Source organism: Dermochelys coriacea, chromosome 3, assembly GCF_009764565.3.
Source record: "Dermochelys coriacea isolate rDerCor1 chromosome 3, rDerCor1.pri.v4, whole genome shotgun sequence".
Taxonomy (NCBI): Eukaryota; Metazoa; Chordata; order Testudines; family Dermochelyidae; genus Dermochelys; species Dermochelys coriacea.
In genome coordinates, this window is record NC_050070.1 from 145,893,095 (window position 1) to 145,902,613 (window position 9,519).

Below are 9,519 nucleotides of genomic sequence, written 5' to 3' on the forward strand. Positions count from 1 at the left end.
CCAAATTGGCACCAACATAATTACATGGGTTTTAATTCACATCTTCAGGTTTTTTAGTGTAAGTCTGTGTGTGGACACTGAGGCCCAGCTCCTCAAAGGTATTTAGGAGCCTTATTTCTATTTAAATCAATGGAAGTTTGGTGTCTGAGTGCTGCCATCAGCTTCACTAGGTGGAACTTTGCACTGGTGAAGAGCCCTAATGAAATCAATGGACACCTGAAGTCACAAGTCACTGGTCAACATATTTTGCCTTAAGAATTTTTGTTAGACAACATCAATTTATGAATAATGCATACTCACATGATTTTAAAATAGTGACAATGGAAAAAAATATTTTTACTTCCTGTTCAGGCTATACATAACACAATGGAGGTATGGACTTTCTTTTACTTACATATACATTTGGCTGGCAGTTATGTATCACTGGGAATTGGTAAGTGACTGTGCCAGCCCTAAGAAGGCTCACCTAGCTAATCAGAATATGACTTTAGATATCAAAGATCCACATCCGTACTGTCAAACATTTCCCCATCTTTCATTCAATCCACAGCAGGAAAGATCAGGCAGATTTCTAACTGGCTGACCCATGTACATCAGAGAATAGGCTAAGTATGGTAGGTTACCATTGTTTTCTATCCCCCGGCTTTTGCTGCTTTTGAAGTGCCATGCTTTTGTTCATCACAATCGAATTATCTATGAAAGTTGTGTATAATCCTTTAAACAAGACTGTAGCACGCGGCTGGACATTGCAGAAAAAAGTTGATCCCATCATAGTCATCCCTGTACTCTGCTTTATCCCTTGTGAGACCTGCAGATGCCTGCTTCTGCAATAGACAAACAGAACAAAACAGGTGAAAGCCAGTCTCTGTTTACCTGAGAAAGGGTTTGAGAGATAGAGAGCCACTAATGACTTTGCATTTTTACATAATTGTAATAGGCATTCTAGTGCTTCCAGGGGAGGCTCCCATATGGCAAGAAAAGTGTGTTTTAGAATCAGCCAGCTCAGCTCTCTTAACTGACTCCGGGAGGGAAAAAAATTGAGTTGACAAGTGTAGTTTGAAATAGTCGTGGTTTTTTGTTTTTTTTTAATGTGTGTTCAATGCTATTGTGCCACACAGACCCACTGAATTAAGCAGCTAGAAGACTGCCAGGTAATCTCTCTTTGAATGGAAGTTGCTTCTATACCTCTAATCATGCTTGTCACCTGTCTGTGAACTTCCTCTATTGCTTCTACATCCTTTTGAGATAGGGTGATTAGAACTGAACAGTCTCGGTGTGCTCATGGTGTCTCTCAAGCATTAACACGCCCAGAATCCACCGTTAATCATGATGATGATATGTGACTCCGAAGCTCATTACTTTTCATTCAAATTTAGGGTCCTAAATTAAAAAAAAAATTTGTGAGTTTAGCCTACCTGACATCCCCCACAGGTTGTACAAATAAACATATATTTTATGAAAGAAATAGAGGTGCCCTTTAACTCCATGTCTTTGGTGTCAAAGATGTATCTTTGAAAGGGTACATAACATACACTGGAAAAGGAAAGAGCCTGTACAAGTACTAGAATATCTAGCCTTGAATTAATTAATGTGGTGCATTAATTAACAGATTTATCTGATCCATTAATCAGTCAAACTCTTAGCTAATTAAGGGTTATGCATATCAACAACAGTTCTTACAGCTGACTTAGTGGAAGTAATTACACTCTTAATTTTTTTAAAGTTCATTGTTATGTAACACACCTGGAATGTCTTTAATTGGGCTCCTAACACTAAAGAGGTAGTTTGCAATGCAAGACAAAATAAAACAGAATCCATACTGGGTTTAAGTAACAGATTTTTTTAGACTTTCTTTTTTCCTTCTTGTTCTTAATGGTTTCAGGATATTTTGGATGAACAGCATCGCAGTGTATTGTAGAAAAATAGTAAATACAACAAAACATTGAGGTGCTTAGATTCTAGAGTAATGAGTGCTTTATATATGGACCCAAGATCAATAGACAGACAGGCACGTAGTAGTAGTAGTGCCTTCCTACTTATAACGAGGTCCCTGTTAAAAGTTGTGTTGCCTCCCTCCCATATAACTTCAAAGCTTATGTTAGCGAGGGGAAGGAGGTGAAATTTACCCCAGTCAATCACAGTTTCCAAAATTGTCACCATACTGCAAAAGCAGGAGCTGACATTTTCTCGAGATAGGATGCACAGCCCAACTGCAGCAGGAAGACCATGCTGGGAAAGGATCTTGAATAGAAGATGTGAGCCTAGAACTAAGAAGGATTGTCTTGTTCTGAGTGCCAGAGAGAATAGGTCTCTGCCTAATAGTAGAATATCCAGATACTATAGAGGTGAACAAGCTGGAAAGCATTTGAGATCCAAGGACCTACTTTCCAGTTTCCCTTGTGAGTATATCCAGGGCAAGGCAAAGGTGTAGGATGGAGAATTTTGATGTTGTGGAACATTTGGGGAGACAGCTGTATAGTTTGAATAGCCTCCGCCTCCATAGAAAGGGAACCAAGCTCCTCAAGGACAGGATTGGTAGAGTAATCAAGAGGTTGTTAATCTAATAGCAAAAAGGGGGGGGGGTAAAAAGAGGAAAGCTATGAGCACTCAGCACAAAATCGAGACATTGAGAACAAAGTTAATCAAAGAACCAAATGACATGAAGAGAAGAAATCATTTAATTGCCTGTATGCCAATGCTAGGATCCTGGGAAGCGAGGAAGAGAAATTGGAATTGCTCATTTATGAGCATAAATTCAATCTAGTTGGTATTTCTGAAACCTGCTGGGATGACTCACAGTATTGGAATGTTAAAAATCTATTCAGGAAGAATCAAGTGGGCAAAAGGGGAGGAATAGCAGTAGTTTTTTTGTCAAAAACGGCATTACCTGTTTCCAAGTCACTGATAACTCAGAAGAAAATGATCTTGAATGCTTAAGGATCTACGTACTAAGGGACGACAAAGCACAAGATGGGGATATTAGTTGCTGCCTGCTACAGACCACCAGATCGCATTAAGGCACTGGATGACCACCTCCTTATACACCATCTATCATGTGTTAGGGGGAAAAAGCTGTATGATTATAGGGGACTTCAATTTGAGTGACATGCTGGAGGTCTCATGATGCCAGTAAAAAAACATCTTTGGAATGTGTAAACATTACAGATAACAATTTCCTAACTCAAAAAGTGTTGCAGCCTACATGGGGGAATCTATATTAAACTTTATCCTAACAGATAAAGAGGCACGGAGCACAGAACTAAAAATTAATGGTAGCTTAGGTACAAGTGATCATGACTTGATCACATTTATAATGTGCAAGCAGAAGTCCAGACCTGTAATATATATAGCTGGTGCTTTAATAGGGCCAATTTCACAAAGCTGGCAACAATTATAGCTAAACCACCTGAAGGAATAAATCAGAAAAATGTGAATGACAATGGAGAATAATTTAAGAATACCTTACCAGATGCCCCAAAAGCCACAATCCTACACTCCAGGAAGAAGGCCATACTTAAAAAATATTAGTATCAACAGAGCAGGGTTCCCTCATCCTGGATTCCTCTCCACAAACAATTCTCATGCAGAACTCATGGCAATTCCACCACCAAGTGATTTATTTATAGTGTGAGTACAACAGAACAAGTTCCCCACAGATTCTTATATTCTCCCTAGGAGCACGATGAAAGCAGGGAGAGCTCTCTTGCCTGAGATCCTGGGCTTTCCTCAGCTGATGAACTGAGCTACCTAGATAATTGATTTAATCATTTAATCCTTGACCAATTATCTCCCTAATTGTTCCATGTGGGGACGCTTACCGAGCACACAGAGAGGTGAGTCAGCCTAAACTACTCTCACACTGTCAAAATTGGGAACAAAAACCAATCCTGACTGTGGTATTGGTCCATTACTAGATGGAAATGGTAGAATTATCAAAAATAATACAGAAAAGGCAGAAGTGTTCAATAAATATGTCTGTTTTGTATTTGGGGAAAAACACATATAGTCACATCATATCATAATGATAGCACTCCTTCTACCTCTGGAGGACATGAAACATAAGCTACTAAAGTTACGCATGTTTAAATCAGCTCATTCAGCAAAATTTATATAGATGCAGACTGAATAATAAATCTTACCAAGAGGAAGCAATCATTCTTCACCTTGGGAAATTTCTTACCGTCTCACTGTCTGTTTTAACTTTTTCAATTATTGTCTGTCCTCTGGAACATGGTTCAATTTCCATTCAGGTTTAAAAGCATTGTAAAACCTCTTTTGATCAATTGGACACTATTTCAAAGTTTGCATTGATGTCTGAGGCCCTGATTCAGCAAAGTATTTAAGCATATGCCTACCTTCAAACATGCAAGTACCTTGTTCCAAGTCATTTGTCTGCTTAAATTTAGGCATGTACTTAAGTAACCTGCTGAATCAGGGTCTAAATGCAACATCATAGGCAAGATCCTCAGCTGGTGTAAATCACTGATATCCGTGGAATTATAGATTTACACTAGCAGAGGATCTGGCTCAACAAATCCCAGCATAAGGCCATGTCTACATTACAAAAGTACTCCGATTTTACAGAAGTCAATTTTTGGGAACAGGTTGTATAAAGTCGATTGCATGCATCCACACTAAGCACATTAATTCGGCAGTGCGCATCCACAGTACCGTGGCAAGCATCGACATTTCGAGCGGTGCACTGTGGGTAGCTATCCCACAGTTCCCGCAGTCCCCGCTGCCCACTGGAATTCTGGGCTGAGCTCCCAATGCCTGATGGGGCCAAAAATTTGTCGCAGATGGTTATGGGTAAATGTCATCAGTTAACCCTCCCTCCCCCTGTGAAAGCAACAGCAGACAATCATTTCCCATCCTTTTCCCTGGATTGCCCAAGCAGACGCCATAGCACAGCAAGCATGGAGCCCGTTCAGCTCATTGCAGCAGTTATGACCATTGTAAACACCTTGCGCATTATCGTGCAGTTTATGCAGAACCAGCACCTGAAAAGCCAGGCGGGGAGGCGACAGAAGCACAGTGATGAGGACATGAACACAGATTTCTCTAAAACTGCGGTCCCCGGCAATTGAAGATCATGATGTTACCGGGGTAGGCTCATGCCGTGGAACGCCGATTCTGGGCCCGGGGAACAAGCTCTGAGTGGTAGGACTGCATAGTGTTGCAGGTTTGGGATAATTCCCAGTGGCTTCGAAACTTTTGCATGCGTAAGGGCACTTTCATGGAACTTTATGACTTGCTTTCCCCTGCCTTGAAGTTCAAGAATACCAAGATGAGAGCAGCCCTCACAATTCACAAGTCAGTGGCAATAGCCCTGTGGAAGCTTGCAACACCAGACAGCTACCGGTCAGTCGGGAATCAATTTGGAGAGGTCAAATCTACTGTGGGGGTTGCTGTGATCCAAGTAGCCAATGCAATCATTGAACTGCTGCTATCAAAGGTAGTGACTCTGGAAAATGTGCAGGTTATACTAGATGGCTTTGCTGCAATGGAATTCCCTAACTGTGGTGGGACTATAGACGGAACGCATATCCGTATCTTGGGCCTGGACCAACAGGGTAGCCAGTACATAAACCGCAAGGGGTACTTTTCAATGGTGCTGCAAGCACTGGTGGATCACAAGGGACATTTCACCAACATCAATGTAGGATGGCCAGGAAAGGTACGCTCGTGTCTTCAGGAACTCTGGTCAGTTTAAACAGTTGCAGGAAAATAACTGTTGGGGATGTTGAAAAGCCTATAATTATCCTTGGGGACCCAGTCTACCCCTTAATGCCCTGGCTCATGAAGCCATACATAGGCACCCTGGACAGTAGTAATGAGTAGTTCAACACTTGGCTGAGCAAGTACAGAATGGTGGTAGAGTGTACATTTGGATGTTGAAAGGGTTGATGGCACAGTTTACTGACTCACTCAGACCTCAGCGAAACCAAAATTCCCATTGTTATTGTTGCTTGCTCCACAATCTCTGTGAGAATAAGGGGGAGATGTTTATGGCAGGGTGGGAGGTTGATGCAAATCGTCTGGCCACTGAATACACGCAGCCAGACACCAGGACAGTTAGAAGAGCACAGCAGGAAGCACTGAGCATCAGAGAAGTGTTGAAAACCAGTTTCATGACTGGCCAGGCTACTGTGTGACACTTCTGTTTGTTTCTCCTTGATGAAAACCCGCCCCCTTGGTTGCCTCTAAATTCTCTGTAAGCCACCCGCCTTCCCCACTTCGATCACAGCTTGCTTGCAAAGGAAATAAAGTCACTATTGTTTAAAAAACATGTATTCTTTATTAATTGATTATAAAAATAGGGAGATAACTCACAAGGTAGCCCGGGTGGGGTGTGGGAGGAGGGAAGGAAAAGGCCACTTTAAAACTTCTTGAATGCCAGCCTTCTGTTGCTTGGGCTGTCCACTGGGGTGGAGTGGTTGGGTGCCCGGAGCCTCCCCCCCGCGTTCTTGGGCACCTGAGTGAGGAGGCCATGGAACCTGGGGAGGAGGGAAGGCAGTTAAGCAGGGGCTGCAGCGGCAGTCTGTGATCCTGCTGCCTTTCATGAACCTCCACCAGACAGCGGAGCATGTCCGTTTGATCTCGCAGTAGCCCCAGCGTTGCCTCATGCCTCCTCTGATCTTCCTGCCACCACCTCCCCTCACGTTCATCGGCCACCGTCCTGTACTCTGCTATTGTGTCCCTCCACACATTCTGCTGAGCTCTGTCAGTGCTGGACGACTGCATGAACTCAGAGAACATTTCATCGCACGTGCGTTTTTTTTGCCACCTTATCTGAGATAGCCTTGGGGATGGAGGAGGGAGGCTTGAAACATTTGCAGCTGCTAGAGGAAAAAAAGGGAGTGAAATATTTAAAAAGATACATTTTACAGAACAATGGCTATACTCTTTCACTGTGAACAACACTATTCACATTACACAGCACATGTGATTTTGATACAAGGTCGCATTTTGCATCTTATATTGAGTGTCTGCGGCTTTGGTGTTAGAGACCACACATGCAGTGCCAGGCAACAGAATTCAGCTTGCAGGCGGCCATGGTAAGCCATAGTCTTTGGGCTTCTGCAACCTTCATAACAGCAGCCCCCTCCTTTCCCATACCAAGCAAAGCAAGTTGAGTTGGCCATTTAGTGCTGTGGTTTTCCTGTTAACATGCAGCATCAGAAACCAAACTAGCCCCCCCCCATCCAATTCTTCGGGATCATTGCTTTATCCCTCACTCCACCCTGTGGCTGGTATCAGAGAAGATCCCTGCTAGGCAAACATGAACAGCTCAGCACCACTGTCCTTCTCCTCCCCACCCCCACCCCACCGCATGACTAACTGAGGGAAGGATTTCTTTTCAGCCACAGACAAACAGCCCAGTAGGAACAGCCACCTCTGAATGTCCCCTTAATTAAATTCCCCTATTTCAACCAGGTTACCATGAACGATATCACTCTCCTGAGGATAACACAGAGAGATAAAGAACGGATGTCGCTTGAATGCCAGCAAACACTGGGACCATACGCTGTCAGGCTTTGTCATGCAATGATACCAGATTACTTGCTACTAGCATGGCGTCGTAAAGTGTCCTACCATGGAGGATGGAATAAGGCTGCTCTCCCCAGAAACCTTCTGCAGAGGCTTTTAGAGTACCTCTAGGAGAGCTTCATGGAGATGTCCCTGGAGGATTTCTGCTCCATCTCCACACACGTTATCAGACTTTTCCAGTAGCTGTACTGGTCACAAATGCATCCCAAGTCCTCAGAGCTACTTAATCGTTAAAAAATGCTTGCTTTTATAACATGTATTATATTTTAAAAGGTACACTCACCAGAGGTCTCTTCTCAGGCTTCTTTGGGTTGGGAGGGTATTTCAGTCAGGGTGATAAAAAGATCCTAGCTATTGGGGAGAATGGTGTGCTGTGTGCTCTCCTCAAGCTTGTCCTCTTCCTCCTCATCTTCCCCATCCGCAAAATCCTCAGGCATGGCAGAGAGTACCCCATCATCGGAGTCCATGGACAGGCATGGGGTAGTAGGGGCGGCTCCCCTTAGAATTGCATGCAGTTCAGCATAGAAGCGGCATGTCTGGGGTTTTGTCCCGGAGCGTCCATTTGATTCTTTGGTTTTCTGGTACGCTTGTCTGAGCTCCTTAAGTTTCACGTGGCACTGTGTTGCGTCCCTGCTGTAGCCTCTGTCCCTCATGGCCTCAGAGATTTTTTGAAATGTTTTGGCATTTCGTCTTTTGGAACATAGATCTGATAGAACAGATTCCTCTCTCCACACAGCAATCAGATCCAATACCTCCTGTTCTGTCCATGCTGGAGCTCTTTTTCATTTCTGGGACTGCATGGTCACCTGTGCTGATGAGCTCACCTGGCCAAACAGGAAATGAGATTCAAAAGTTCCCAGGTCTTTTCCTGTACACCTGGCCAGTGCATCTGAGTTCAGAGTGCTGTTCAGAGTGGTCACAATGGTGCACTGTGGGATAGCTCCCGGAGGCCAATACCTTCAAATTGCATCCACACTAACCCTAATTCGAAATGGTGAGGTCGATTTCAGTGCTAATCCCCTCGTTGGGGAAGAGTACAGAAATCAGTTTTAAGAGCCCTTTATGTAAAAAAAAAAGGCTTCTTTGTGTGGATGGGTGCAGGGTTAATTCGATTTAACGCTGCTAAATCCAACATAAACTCGTAGTGTAGACCAGGCCTAAGAGGGGCATTCTTCTCTTAAACACTTTTTAATTATTGTTATTTCAGCTTTCTAAGTTTATCACTTAATTAACTCCCCTAAATAAAGTACATATAGATCTGAGTAGCATTTTATTGTCATTATTAGTATATCACTAGCATAAAAGTTCCTAAGTATTAATAATCAATACACAACATAATAGATCTGTTTCCATTTTCTACAATTATATGTATGTATGTTTCATTTTTGAGAAGTGAAACAGGAATAAGGAAACTGTAATAAATATAATATATTTAGAAATACAATTATTTCTAATACAAAATACAATTTCTAAATACAAACAGGTAACAAATTTACATTAGAAAACCCTTGCCCTTGAGCATCAATATCTAATGTATTAGAATCTGAGCAAAACCCTTTGAGTTTAGCAAGAAATCTATTCTTGTCACTGTTATCTTGTCAGTTAAATGTAACACCTCTGATTCTAGACAAGCTTTTGGCTTACAGCATGTGCATAAAGGAGAAAATGAGCAAAGGGGAGCAGTGGCTGGTGACTCCTCTTGAGATATCTTTCGCCTTGGAGACCAAATATTTGTGAAATTCTTACAAGTTAGTTTGTCAAAGAGATATAACGTGGTAACAGGAATTGCCAGACTAGATCAGATCAATGATGTATCTGATCCAGTATCCTGTCCCCAAGCATAACCAATACCAGATGTTCTAGAAGAAGGTGTAAAATCTGTATAATTCACAATTATACAATAACATGCTTATGGAGAAAGTTTCTTCCTAACCCAAAGCAGCTTTGGTTTGATGATGTCCTAAAGCG